The sequence below is a fragment of the Pinus tabuliformis genome, chromosome 6, assembly GCF_031772625.1.
Source record: "Pinus tabuliformis cultivar Carrire ecotype Pingquan chromosome 6, CPIR1, whole genome shotgun sequence".
Lineage (NCBI taxonomy): Eukaryota > Viridiplantae > Streptophyta > Pinopsida > Pinales > Pinaceae > Pinus > Pinus tabuliformis.
This window is the reverse complement of record NC_142292.1, coordinates 247,772,274-247,788,046: the sequence shown is the minus strand read 5'-3', so window position 1 is coordinate 247,788,046 and position 15,773 is coordinate 247,772,274.

Genomic DNA, 15,773 nt, shown 5'->3' with positions numbered 1-15,773 from the left:
TCTTGAGAAAACAAAAGCTCTCAATCTTAGAGTTGATAAAGGATTAGAAACTTTAAATGAAATTATCAAAGTGTAGTGTTCTCCTCTGATAAAGACAGGTCTTGGATATACTGAAGAAGCATCTCAATCACAGAAGTTGTCAACCTCCGCTAAAAGCTATCTTGATGCAACAAAGAGTAGTGAATAGTTTGATAATCGTCAGCAAAGGCATAAAGCAGATCACCAGGTAAATCAGGCTCAATTTACTTCAAGGATGAACAAAAACCACAATCAACCTCAGGTAAATCGTACTCAAATTGCTTCAAAGATAATATCAATAGAAACTAAAATCACTAGGTCAGTGGATTTGATAATCGCAGGAACTTCTTTAATGGTCAATGTTTCTCATGACATAAGTTTGGACACAAAGGTGCTCAATGTGTTTCTTACAAAACCATCATGACTAGAGAAGAAAAAAATCAAAGGAATGTGGCAGGGATCAAGAAAAGTTCCTATAATAAATTTTCTCTTCTTGAAAATGAAATAGAATGCTTAATCTGTAACAACTTTGGCCATGAAGAATTTGAATGCAGGAGTAAATTTCAGCAAATATCTCAAAAGGAGAAAACTCCATTAAATCCCAAAACATGGAGAAAGAAATTACCACAAACAAAAAGATGTGGTATAGCCTTGTATGCAGAAGGAAAAGAAAACTAGTGGTACATTGATAGTGGATGCTCAAAACACATGACATGTGACAAAGAAAAACTACACTCATATAATGCCTTAGAAAAGGAAAAGAGTCTCTCATTTGGAAACGACACTTCTGCTATCATAAAAGGTGAAGGCTCTGTTTTCTTGAAATAAAAAGTTAAAGCTGGGAATGTTATGTATGTTGATGGTTTAAAGCATAACCTGTTGAGTGTGAGTCAAATGTGTGATAAAGGAAATGAAGTAGTGTTTCGATCAAATGGATGTGTTGTTTGTGAGCTTGATACAGTAGAAACCGTGATCAAAGGTACAAGAACTCCAAACAACCTATACATACTCAAGGGAGGACAACAACAGTGCTATCAAAGCAAAAATGATGAAAACTGGCTATAAAAAGCATGTGGATTCTAGGTTGTTCATGATCTTCCAGATATCAACATTCCTGAAAATACTATATGCAAATCATGTCAATTCGGTAAGCAAACTAGATCTAACTTCATTGAAAAGGAAGGGTCAGCTAGTAAGCCTCTTGAACTTGTTCATACTGATTTATGTGGACCATCAAGGAAAAAGTCACCTCGTGGAGAAGAATATTTTATATTGTTCATTGATGATTTTTCCAGAACGTGTTGGATAGGTCTTCTAAAGCATAAAGATGAAGCATTTGAAAATTTCAAAGCCTTCAAAGCTTTGGTTGAAAATGAATCAGATTGTAAAATCAAATGCCTCAGATCTGATCATAATTTTTCTTCAGTAATGCAACAAGAATTTGAGAAGTCCTTTGCGGAAGCTTAATCGAACATGAGCAACATCAATAAGAACACATATAACTGATAAGAAGGAATCAATCACACATAACACAAAAGATATAACCCGGGGAAAGCCTCAGCTTAAAACCCGAACTCTGTATTATCATACAAGTGGAAATATAGCCAGTATTACAAAAAGAATCAACTCAAAAGCTATCCTACTTTCTCTGTAATACCTCTGCTACTCATAGACAGTCAAAGGCCTCTCTCTAACCTCTGGTCTGCCCTCCAAGCCTCCTATTTCTTTGCGCAATTCTGATTGGGGTCTAGTGCAGTCACTTGTGTGAATTGGCCTCTTCACACACTCACTAACCTCTAATTGAACTACGCAGTCCTGAAGGAGATAAATTCTCATCATGGGTGAGCTTCCTTTATAGGAAAAATATTCATCCAATTGATAGTACACTGTCCCTTCTTTGATCTCAACTGGGTCTCTGTCTGAACTGACATGCATGAGTTATTCATGAGAGAATATTCAGTTATCTGAAGAACAACAGTTATATGCAAGCATGCATTAACTAACTGAACTGACTTAATTTAAACAAACTATTTAAATCAATTATAACTGGACTTGACTCAGTTAATTGAGCCAACTAATTACTACTCAAATTAAAACTCATCCTTATCTCTTTAACTGATGGATAAATTCCTCAATTAATAGATAAACTGTTGCATGTCCTCACATAGACTTCATGTTTGATTTTTCACAACTAATTAACTCATGGAGAATTAATTAATTTATTTTCAAACAACTGTTAAGTTCAAATTCGAATTTGACTTCCTATTTTTAGTCCAGGGACTGACTAAAATAGGAATCCATCTTGAACTGCAAAAAGTAGAAATTCTATTTTTAGCACTTCCATTTTTCATTCCCTGTTGCCCAATCCAGCACTGGTACCCAAACTGCTATTTTTAGCAGTGCCATTTTTAGCACTTCTATTTTTAGCATTTCTTGTTGCCATTTTCAGCACTCCCTCTCAACAAGAAAGGCTTCCAATCGAACCTGATCCTGTAACTCTGGAATGTTCTGCATGCAACACTTCTACCAAGTGTGGTTGCTCCAGCAACTCTCGGAACAAAAAAACTCCCCACTGACCTCTCCGTTGGGCTAGAAACATACTCTGATGCTAAAGCTCTACCTGCTGCTGACAAGTGCTCCCTCTCTGACTTTGATCTGTTGCAACACTCCATGCATCTAGCACCATTGCACACCTCTCTGTGCCATCCTGCACTGTTGCAACACTCCTGTGCCTCTCGCATCGTTGCAACCTCCTAGCTCTACACAGTCCTGGGAATCCTGCAATGTAGCTCTCTCTGCCGCTCCATCCACATCTGTCTCTACCCAATCAGTTAGTCCTGCTACTCCTCAAGGGGGCTTCTGTAGCAAAGTATAATCAAAGAGGTTAGGTACCTCAATGATCTTGCCCCTCCTCTTTGGGACGATCACTCCACATCGCCCCACCTCCTACCTGGAGGTATGGCTGCATGTGATCCCTCTGCCCACCTAGCTCAAGGTTTCCCCTACTGGAGGTCTCTGCATGAGTGGATGCCTCCACTATGTCTCCTCTCGGCTTCCCTAGTTGTGGCTGCTCCACAACCTCCTGAAGCTGCTTCACCAATCGTGGCTCCTCCACAATCGTCTCAGACTTCTTCTGGCACTACATGTTGAGAGGTAATCTACTCTCCCTATCAAACACCAAGTCTCAATTAGTTACCTTGCTCCTCAAGGCTTTGCATGCATCTTGAACCTCAAGAGCATACAGGTTCTTGACCCATGAACCGATTTTCTTCACCTGTCTAGTGATGACGTGTCTAAGGAAAACCTTTCCCTTATTGAAGACTACATCATAGCCTCTGTCTTTCAGCATCGCGATCGACGCCAAGTTTCTCTTCAATCATGGTACATACTTGACATCGGTCAAAGTAAGGTGAGCTCCGTGCTCCCTCTAAAAAATAACCGTGCTTACCCCTGAGACACTATACTTTTCATCATTATCCATCGCTATGAGTATCTGGAGATCTTTCTCCTCCAAGTACTGAAGAAACTCTTGTCGCTGGTCATGTAGAAAGAATCTCCACTGTCAAGAAACCAACCACTTCCCACCATGGATGAAACCATGCATGTGAACGGTGTGATATCCAACTCGAACTGTGAGGCTAGTGCCTCACCTTCTGATCCTTCGACGGATCCCTTCTTGGATTTCCTCAGTGGAAAATTTGTAGCAAAATGGCCCACCTCATGACGACAAAAGCATCACACTTTTGATTTGTCAAACTTCTTCCCACCATGGGAAGAACTAGATTCAGAATGAGAAACCTTCTCCTTCCTATTCTTTGCCTTACTTGCTAAGGCACATTTTTCTTCATCCTCCATGGATGAAGAACCATCTCTGGTGCTTCTTCTTATCTCCTCCTGCATCAAATCCGACCAAAGTCATTCCCAATATGGCAGTTTATCTCTTCCATTAACCGAGTCCTGGCAGCTATGCCAGCTCTTAGGAAGACCGAGGTGTGCAAGACTCACCATGTCATCATCAGCTGTTGCGATCCCTACACTTCTAAGCTCATCCCTGCATCTGGTGAGCTTGTTCAGATATGTAGAGATCGTGTCACCCTTTTAACACTTGATCTTTCGAAGCTTATCTTTCAGTGCCAGCTTCCTCTGATCACTGCTATTCTGATATAGATCTTTCAGTGTTTTCCACATTGAAAACGGTGTCTCCTTCCCATGGAGACTCGAGACTATGTGATCTCGAACTCCCTCCAGAAGGATTATCCTTGCTCTAGCCACACATTTCTTCCATTCTGTTAGGTCCCTATAATACTAGTGATGCCCCCATTAATATTGTAGTTGTATCCCTTATTAATATTGTTGTGCCCCTATTGTCCCCATATTGTTATTACTGTTCCCCATAGATCTATTGTTATTTTTGTGCCCTTATATTATTATTGTTAGGTCGGCTTGGTTATATTGTGACCCCTTAGACTCCTATATATAGAAAGGAGGTTTTGTCATTTGAATCATCGAAGAATTTTTCATTTATGTAATGTGAAGGAGGTTTCCCCCTTGAAGAGGCTGAATTCTAAGGCGTTGATCGATCTTTTCTATTTTTTTGTGAGTTGGTTTCATAACATTTGGTTTTAGAGCTTTGGATTCTAGGGTTTCGCTTCTACAAATAGGTCATCGTGGCATTTTCGCAATAACTTTTTTCTGTGACATTTCAGAAGAAAAAAAAGAAACCCATTTGACATGAAATCACATTGAACCTTGGGTCCAAATTTTAGAGCTTTTCATGCTATATTTGCGGAGATATGATCTGAGGAAGTTGGTCTTTTTGCAGACTCCTGAATTACATTCCAAACAGGTGACTTAGGGAAATTCATCATAACTTTCTCTCTGAGCATCAGATTGAAATGTTGTAAGAAGGTACAGAAAGAGGACGGAATGTAGTTTCTTGTATATATTTTTCAGAGCCAAAGGTCGAAATAGTGACACGTGGCACTTCATACAAGTTCGCTCTTCTGGAAAGGTCTATAATTAGGTCACCTTGGGATATTGTGCATAACTCTTCCTTGGAGAATCCAATTTGGATCAAATTGGTGGCATTGGAAAGAGGACGCAGACGGATACTACAGGTGAAAATTTCAGAACTGGATGATCTGAAATTACAGAGATACATCAGATTCAATATCAAGCTCCTACAAAAAAAAAAGGTGTGTAGTTTTTTTTAAATTTTTGCATAAGCTTGGTTTGAAAAATTAGTTTGAAGGAATTCAAAGGGCATAGTAAAGCATTATTATCGGTAATTGATGCCTCGAGGAAATAAAATGCAAACACCTAGTAAGCAACCTGAAAGCTCTAGCATGACTCAGGAAGAAGAGGAAGAAATGCAACATGATATATCAAAATTACGAGACCAAGTGCAACAAGTGTCACTTGCACAAAAAGTAACAGAAGCTAAGATGGATGGTTTAAAGAAAGATGTAGAAGCTAAGATGGATGGTTTAAAGAAAGGTGTAGAAGCTAAGATGGATTGTTTAAATAAAGGCGTAGAAGCTAAGATGGATGGCATGGAAGCTAAGATGGATGGCATGGAAGCTAAGATGAATGGCATAGACGCTAAAATAGAGGGCATGGATGATAAGATGGAAGAATTGAAGATAAATATGAATAAGTTGCTACAAGAAATGGTCACTAATGGTGAAAAGGTAGTAAAGGAAACTCATGATGAAAACAAAAGAAATGTTAATCATGATTCCATAGACTCTAATGTTGGATCGAAGACCCACCATATTCCAAAAATTGATATGAGGAATTTTGATGGCAAGGATCCCGCAACATGGATATTATAGATGGAGCAATTTTTCGATCTCAATAACGTGCAAAACACACAAAAGGTACGTATTGCAACTTTATATTTGGAACCAAATAAGTTTGTATGGTATCAATGGATTTGCTCTCGTAAACGAATTATCACTTGGGCAATTTTTACGGAAGAATTGACAGCACATTATGAGGATACAAAAAGAAACACTTTTTTTAGCCAATTGATAAGTATCAAACAAAAGGGTTCAATAATGGAGCACATTGAGGAGTTCCAAAAATTGAACATAATGGTAAAAAATATTCTAGAGGAGCATAGGATTGATGTGTTCATAGGGAATTTAAAGGATAATATCCAACATGATGTTCACCTTTGGGAACCTGATTCACTAGAGAAGGAATTCAGGTTAGCAAGGAAAATGGAAAGCAAAATTATGGCAACCAGGAAGCGTACCACTCATAACTATAAAGATGGAAGTGTTGTTTCCCCTAGCCTTCCACAACCTATAAGGTTGACACCACAACAATTGGAAGAAAAAAGAGCAAAAGGGCTTTGTTATAGTTGTGATAGCAAATACACTAAAGGTCATAAGTGTGCTGAGAAGAAATTATTCTACATAGATTATGAAGAGGAAGAAGAAAAGGAGCAAGAAAGGTCAAAATAAGAGGATATACTCCAGGAACAAAGGCTAGATAAAGAAGAAATGAATCCGACCATATCTTGTAATGCATTGGCTGGAATTACCACTCCTCAAACCATCAAGATAGAAGGAAAAATCAAGAAGAAAAAGGTAATAGTGTTGATTGATTCAGGAAGTACCCACAATTTTATTCATTGTAAGATAGCAAAAGAATTGAATTGCTTCCTATATCCAACACCAGAGTGTCAAGTGATGGTTTCAAATGGAGGAACAATAAATTTCTCTGGAAAGTGCCATAATATCAAGCTATGCATGTGAGAATATATATTGAAAAGCCCAATGCTTTCCATTTTAATGGGAAGTGCTGATGTTGTACTAGGAGTCCAATGGCTACAATCCTTGGGTACAATAGCGTTTAACTTTCAAGAACTTTTCATGAAATTTTATGCAGAAGGAAAGGAAGTTGAATTAAGGGGTATTGTAGGGAAACCAAGAAAGATAATAAGCTCTAACGGTATGAGAAAGCTTCTAAAAAATGAACAACGAGTTGTAATTGCACAATTATGTTCGCTAGATGTTTCCACATTGAATTCATCTATTGCTCCAGATCTCCAAAAAGTCTTGGAAAATCATTCTAAGGTATTTGAGATTCCCAAAGGTCTCCCACCTATTTGTGATCATGATCATGCTATTCATTTGATTCCAGGAAGTGTTCCTCCAAACATCAGGTCATACAGATATCCCTATGCCCAAAAGAGTGAAATTGAATGTATGGTTGCAAAAATGCTTGAGGCTGGTATAATTCAACCTAGCCAAAGTTCTTTCTCTGCTCCAGTAGTATTGGTGCACAAGAAGGATGGATCATGGCGCATGTGTCCGGATTATAGGGAGCTCAACAAGCTCATTATTAAAGAAAAGTTTCCCATTCCTGTCATTGATGAATTATTGGATGAATTGCATGGATCAATTTACTTCACCAAGTTAGATCTTCGTTTAGGATATCATCAAATCAGAATGAAGACTCAAGACATTCCGAAAACAGCATTTAGAACTCATGAGGGTCACTATGAGTTTTTGGTCATGCCTTTTGGCCTTACCAATGCACCTTCTACATTTCAAGTTTTGATGAATTCCATTTTCAAACCCTTCCTTAGGAAATTTGTGTTAGTATTTTTGATGATATACTAATCTACAACAAGTCTTGGAAGGATCATGTTGAACACATTGACAGGGTGCTACAACTATTGGAGGAGAAACAATTATATGCAAAAAGATCCAAATGTTTCTTTGGAGTACAAGAGGTGGAATATTTGGGTCATATTGTATCTCATGAAGAAGTTAAGGTAGACCCTAGTGTTATACTCCTATAGCAATAGGTGTCATATTTCATGATTGACTGGTTGAGCACTGTAATATGTTCGTCCTTTCCTTGCTGTAAAGGTTTCCATATTATCAAAAATCAAAAAAATTAAAAAATGTAAAGAGGGTATGCCCTAAAAGAAAAATCAAAGGAAAAAAAGAATAAAATGGTCAAAAGAAAAAATGAGAAAAAAATGAACCCCAAACAAAGAAAGTCCAGGAAAGTGTGCAAGTCCAAATGCCACTACTTTTTCATTTTCTGTAAATAAAGCATCATGTACAGCTTGTTGAACTTTATGTCACAATTGATGGATGGCCAAACAATTTAATCTTGGCTAGTTCATGTTTTGAATTTCCTGTTTTAGAGATAGAGAATAAAATCTGTCCAAACTGTATAATCTTGGCAGATAAGTAAATAGGTAGAGAAGCAAAGGAACTCAACAGTTTAATCTGAGCCCTTGGAAGTAATAAGGGCAGACTTAGGTAGGCTTACCATGAAAAGAAAAGAAAAGTTGATGAGGGTTTGCCAGTCTAAATGGACCTAAGAAGAAGAAAAAATGCTAGGCAAATTAGGCCGGGTAGGTAGATGGTGTTGCAGAAACATACTTGTGATTGATTTTGTCTCTAAAAAATATGTTAAGCTTGTCCCTATCACAAGTGCAAGGCAGATGTTTGTAGCAGCTCAAGCGAGGCAGATTACATAACTAACTTCCCTTCATGTTTTTTCCCCAAATCATTTACTAATTTCCCCAGAGATATTAAGATCTGCTTAATATCCTTGAACCACTCATTCCATTTCATAAATATTTTTCCTGAGTAAAACTCTGTTGTACTTCAGAAAATGGCTACATTTCTCCTTTAAACTCTTTTTTCCCTACAACCTAAGTTTTAAGTGTAATTTTTAACATTTTAACTTAGCGCTGGATTCATTAAACAAATTTTCATATTAATTTTGACTTATTATATAAATCCCATATATTTATCCCGATCCCATACTATGTAGATATAATACAAAAGCCCCAATATTTTAAATATCCCCGCCCTGGTTGAAATATAACCATATATATGTTTTTCGAGAATTAATGGTTCATTTGGAACCTATTAATAGCCCTCCCCGCGCATACAAAGGGATAATTAAACACCCGGGTTAATTATAACCAAGCCCCGCAGACCAATCAAAACGCTCCCGATACATTTAAAAACCTTAATTTATTGTGTCGGGCCCGCATATTAACCCTCTGCCATCTCCAATGAATGCCCGCCGTCTGATCTGCCCCTGTTCATCTGACAGCCTACGATCATTTCGCACCACCCTCAACTGCCGAGCTTTAACTCTTGGGGAAACAATGGTTTTGGCGCCATATCTTTGCCGCGCGTCACACTCCCGCTGCGATTGCTTGCCCTCCGCCCGAAACTGCCTAAGCTCAAAAGTGGTGTGGGTGAAACCATTCACCGCCCCCCCTCTGATGTTGCCCTGCCACATCACCTTCTGCTGACGTCACTACCACGTCATGTGTCCCGTACCCTTTGTTGACGTCATCCATCCGTCAAATCATGTTTTCCTGCCAAAATTCATTTTGTCAAATAAAGGGTAAAAATATCATTTTTTGCTATATTTTTTCCAGCATGCAACACTTCAGGCATAAGATCTACTGATGTTCATAGTTCTAGTTTTTGATCACCTCCGAACCACAAAGGCGCCATCAATGAGCTCGCGGCCTCAGCCAAGCTGTTAGTTACAATTTCCTTCCTTCAAACACAGTTGAAATCAAACCAAGGGACTTCCAAGCTCACAGAAGAAAAGAATAGAGATATACAGGGATATTTTGTTACCCTAGCTAGCTGACCTTCAGAGACATGAATGACCAAAAGAAAGACGACGAGAAGACACGTTGGCAGTTCCATTTTTGCCAAATAGCGGTGAGCCAGGTTCGGTTCAGTATTAAAGAGGATCAAAACACGTCAAAGAGTATTAGTTCAAGCATTAAAGTGTATCAGACGAGCATTGAAGACTATCAGAAAAGAATTAAAGAGGGCAGATCAGAATTAATGTACAGATAAGACAAGTAGTCAGCGCAGAGTTACTATAGGACAGTTGCAAGCCAAACCCTAAAGGCCTGCCTACATCAGTTATCTTTCTCGAGCCGCTTCTATGTTACTTGTACACTATTTTAGGTTAAAAATAGATATTATCTCACAGCTGTGATGAGATATTGATTGTACATATTTTGTTGTATAAATACCCCCTCCATTAGAGTTTTAAGGAGGTTGGGTGTGTGTGGATTTCCTAAACTTTGCCGTAACTCAGATACTTTGGAATAAAAAGCTGTTAGAATCAACTGTGGTTTGACCTACTGGATGAAGAATTGAAGCAGAGGACTTGTCACAAAATTCTTGAAACAACCTCCGGATCAATAAGTCCCTTATAGCTTGTGTTTTATAGTTTTCATGTTTATTATATCACCTGTGTTTCATAATCTGAATGGTGAAGAAAAAGGTTAATTAAGAATTTGCTTAACTGCACTCTGTTTTTAGTCTTTATTATTCTCTGTGCTTTCTTCAGAATTAGCATAAACAGTGAATTCTTAATTGCTCATGTTTCCTGATTCCCTCATGTTGAGTATTTGCTAAGGAATTCTTAACTGCTCCTTATGAATAATCATCATTTTCCCCTCTTTCAATATGTTGAAGGATTCTTAACTGCCCTTCACCCATTTGAGCCCATTCCCTCTAATTCCAGCCTTTATTTGTTCCTTGTTTGACTACCTTGCTCTATGATGCCATCCTCTGTTAGAAACCAAATCCAGCAAGCCTATCTTCTTTGACTCCATCATGCCCAATGGACTGAACTACTCTGTTTTACCTCACTTTTCTATTGAATCTCACCACCCAAACTCAAAACAAAACCCTTGAACTTCATAACTAGCCTAACACCTTTAAAATCAAAGCTAAATCATAAAGAGAGAGCCCTCTCTAGATACAGATTGGCTAGATTCTGTATCTAAAAGATTGGTCTGTGGTTACCTCGGCCGTATTCCCTTTCTTACAACTTTTGGGAACAACCTAAGTGATAACATCATTGGCGATTCCACTAGGGACCTGAATAATTGTTTGTTACTATTGTTTATTTTATAAGCTACAGATGGAGCCTGAAGTTATCCAGGTAGCCTTTGAAACGGCTTTTGCTTTGCAATTGCAGAAGTAAATAAATGTTGCTTCAGTCTATCTCCGGTCTAGTTTATGTAGTGAACATTTGGTTTCAAATTCTTGATCAGTTCCTATTTTCAATAAATCTTTAGGAAAGTTCTAAACTCCCATATCCAAAACTTCCTAGAAGAGACCGTTAAAGTTGTATTGTCAAAACTATTTCAAGAAAAAACCAAAAAACAAACCTAGAAATTGACTTCAGAAAAGATTCATTACACCAGATCAAATCCTGATCCTAATCCCCCACCTGTGTTTGAAAATCCTAATCTGATTTCTAGGATTCTTAGAAGTTAAGAGAGCCAAGAAAATTCTGCTAGTTCACATCTTGGCAGACATTTGCAGAACTCATTCAATCTGAGTTTACCTCTGAAAAAACACCAAACCTTTCTATGATTACTACAGCTTCTCCAAGTTCACCATCAGAACCTCCATCTAACCTTTCCACTCCTCCATCTACAACACACATTCCCATTGTTATCCCTACTCCTCTAGTTGTCACATCATTTTCTGCAACCATGGCAAACCGATATACTCCCCTAAACTTACCTGCCAATCCAGGGGCCATGCCACAAGACTATCAAAGTAAAGTCCCTTCTTTCGATGGTACTAGCACTTACACAACTCAACAACACACCAATAAAATGACCAACTATTTTGAAAGTTATGAGATTGATGATGATGATGTTAGAATGAAAGTTTTTGTGCAAAGTTTAACTGGAGATGTTAGAACCTGGTTTAGAACCCTCCCTCAAACAGTATCAATGACCCACAAGATCTTTACCAGACCTTCTTGAATAGATGGGAAAAGAAGAAAGATCCTCTACATATCTTATCAGAGTATGAAAACCTAAGAAGAGGCACACAAGAAACTGTCCAAGATTACTGTACTAGATTCAATAATATTTACAATGTTATTCCTCAGAATCTCAGACCTCCTCTAGATTTGGCCTTGATCAAATTCCCTGATGCATTTGATTTGGATATGGCATACCAACTTAGGGAAAGAGCTCCTCGAAACTTAGAAGAGATGCATAGTATAGTTGTTAGTGTTGAGGCCAACCTGATATTCAAACGATCTAGAGCCAGAGCTGAAAGGAGAACACCTTTCAAAGGAAAACCTTCCACCTTTGAACAGAAATTAGATGCCATTATTAAATGAATGGACAGACTTGGAGATAGAGTAGAAACAATCGAGATAAAATCCCCTTGGGATGGTCAACCAAGCAATACTGGGAGAAATCCAAATTTCAGGAAAAACCAAAATCCTATCATTGGAAAGACAGGGCCTGACCAAAACATTAGGCTCCCATTTCAAGAAAATTATGCTGAAGCCTCAACTTCTGATGAACCAACAGAAGATACTCAAATCAATTTGATGGGAATCAACAATGAACAACAAGTTTTCTTGACCCAAGAGGATCAAGAAGCTCACATTGTGAAACAATTCCAAACTCAGTCAGGTGAATCATTTGAATTTAGGGAGGGATATGATACAGCCATTTATGAAGTCCACAAATAATAAAATCTGAGGAGAAGAAGGATAGATGTCCCTGAAATCAGCAAACAAAAAGATAACAAGCAGCCTAACAAAGGTAAGGTTAGTACCCCCTCTTACATATTCTTTCTAAAATAGACCTTAACCCAAATAATCCAATTTTTGAAGATATATCAGACAATCAGCCACCTAACAGACAACCTCCCACTACTATTCATGCTAAAGAGAAAGAAGAAGAGCCTCTAGAACTTGATTTGGAAAATACTTCAGCCCATAATCCCACGCCTGAAGAGGAGAAAAACGCAGAAAATTCAACTGTCCGAAATACGAAAACTCAGACCGAGAAACCTTTCAATCTTGGGATAGAAGTACGCAAACTAAAGATAGATGTTCCATTATTAGAATTAGCTAAACATGATGTCTACAGAAGTCAAATCAGCAGATCACTCAAAATTTCTGTAAACAAAGATTAAGTAAATGTTTTTGATGACCAACCAGAATTTATATTTGGCCCCGAAGTAAATGGAAAAACAACAGAGGGACAAGTTCCTCCTTTTTATGTGGCTTTAAATATACATGATAAGATACTCCATAATGCCATTTTTGATTTTGGTGCTTCCCATAATTTAATGCCTAAATATGTAATGGAGAAGCTTGACCTTGACATCACTAGGCCATATAAAGATATTTTCTCTTTTGATTCAAGTCAGGTCAAATGTTCGGGTTTAATCAAAGATTTATGTGTGTCACTAGTCCAATATCCTGCCAAAACCATCTTGATGGACATAGTAGTAGCTGATATTCCTCCAAAGTATGGTATGTTATTTTCCAGATCTTGGGGTGCAAAGCTTCAAGGATCTCTACGGTTAGACATGTCTTACGCTACTATTTCAGTATTTGGTTAACCCAAGAGACTATACAGAGAAACCCTAATGAAGTATGTAGTAAGCAGTCAAGAGAAACCTCAAAATTTCCCTATCTACTCAGTACATTCAGATATGGATTTTTTTATCCTTTACAATGCCGAAATTGGTCCCCCACCTGAAATGAAAGTTCTAATAGATGAAACAGAAAAAATTATAAATTGAGAGGTCCAGTGCCCGAATCCAAGAAATTTCTTAAAATCATGAAACTTCAGAAAAACCATAAGAAACCGAAAAACCAAATTTCCCTCTTAAACAAATCCCTGAAACTCTTGATGCTAATTATGAAAATGAAATCCTTTGGTACTTAGAATTTTATGGTTCTGTGAACAAATTAGGAGCTGAAGCAGGAGTCTGGCTGCATAATCTGAAAAGCAATCATGCTAAAGGTCATGCCTACAGATTAAACTTTAGATGCACTAATAATATAGCTGAATATGAAGCTCGGTGGTATCTCCACCAAAATTTCCACTAGTAGGGCCAAAGTGGAGTTCACGAAGTATTTTTGAGTCATCTTCCTACTCTAGACAACGAAGCAACACCCCATCATAATCTTTTCGGAAAAGAACATTATTGGTAAGTTGATAAGGAGTTTATTTAATCTTAAAGCTCTTCTTTGAGTTGTATTACGATGCGAGGGATATGTACCTTTTTCCAAATAAAATCTAATGTCTGAATACCATGAATTATGATAATGATCTTGACACAAGACTTCATTTTATATCAAAGACACTTAATTATTTAGAGAGGAATCATCTGGAAAGTTGCTAGGAGAATAAACAAATTCAACAACCAATTTACAGACTTTAACCTTTGATGATTTTTGCGAGCTTAATTTCCAGATCAAATTTCTTGTATGGCTTTCATCCAATGAGCCCTTTTCTCCCCAAGTTCCTTTTGTGTTAAAAGGTTTCTAATTGTTGAGTATGGGGCTATAACTTTAGTCTTAGATTTAACCAAATAGAAAGGAAAATGCTTAACCACTTTGTATATAGCAAAAGCTTGTTTTTCCACTAGTGCATTTTTAAGCTCTACTCCCTTAAAAGTGGATCTCATGAAAGCAACAGGGATTCCAGTATTAGGATCAGTGTTTTGTGTGAGCAGAGAAGCATAGGCAGAATCTTAGGCGAATGTATACAAAAGAAACTCTTTGGAAAAATTATGACTTATTAATGTAGGATCCTACACGATAGCTTCTTTAAGAGTGGGAAAAGCTTGTTTTTGTGATTCTCCCCATTTAAAAATATCAATTTTATTTACTGAGTCTTGAAGAGGTTTTACAATTTCATAATAGCTAGGAACAAAAGGTTTGAGGAAATTTATGTTTCCTGTGAAAGATTGCATGAAATTTTTGGAATTTGGTGGGGTCAAAGCATTAATGGCCTACATCCTTTCGGGATCGATTCTAATTCCATCTTTATATATAATGCATCTTAGTAATTTCCCTTCAGTAATTGTGAAAATATATTTCTTAGGAATAAGGGAGATTCCAAGTTTTCTACATCTCTCAAACACATATTTTCAGTGCAACAAATGGTCAAAACTCTATTTTGAGAAAACAATAATATCTTCCAAGTATATAAATACAAATTCATTAATCAAAACTCTATAATTGATATCCATCATCCATTAGAAACTTTTCCCTGTGTTTATCAATCGAAAGGGCATTTTCATGTAGGAATAGGTACCCCAACGAGTTCAAAATGTGGTCTTTATGTTGGGTCCCTATAATACTAGTGATTCCCCCATTACTATTGTAGTTGTATCCCTTATTAATATTATTGTGCCCCTATTGTCCCCATATTGTTATTACTATGCCCCATAGAATCCCTCTATTGTTATTTTTGTGCCTTTATATTATTATTGTTAGGTCGGCTTGGTTATATTGTGACCCCTTAGACTCCTATAGATAGAAAGGAGGTTTTTTCATTTGAATCATCCAAGAATTGTTCATTTGTGTAATGTAAAGGAGGTTTCCCCTCGAAGAGGCTGAATTCTAAGGCGTTGATCTATCTTTTTGTGAGCTGGTTTCATAACATTTGGTATCAGAGCTTTGGATTCTAGGGTTTTGCTGCTCCAAACAGGTCATCGTGGAATTTGCACTATAACTTTTTTTTTGAGATGTTTCAGATGCTAAAAAAAAAAACCATTTGGGTTGTAATCATTCTAAACCTCAGGTCCAAATTTCAGAGCTTTTTGCGCTACATTTGCAGAGATATGATCTGAGGAAGTTGGTCTTTTTGCAAACTCTTGAATTACATTCCAAACAGGTGACCTTGGGAAAATCATCATAACTTTTGTTTTGAGCATCAGATTGCAATTTCG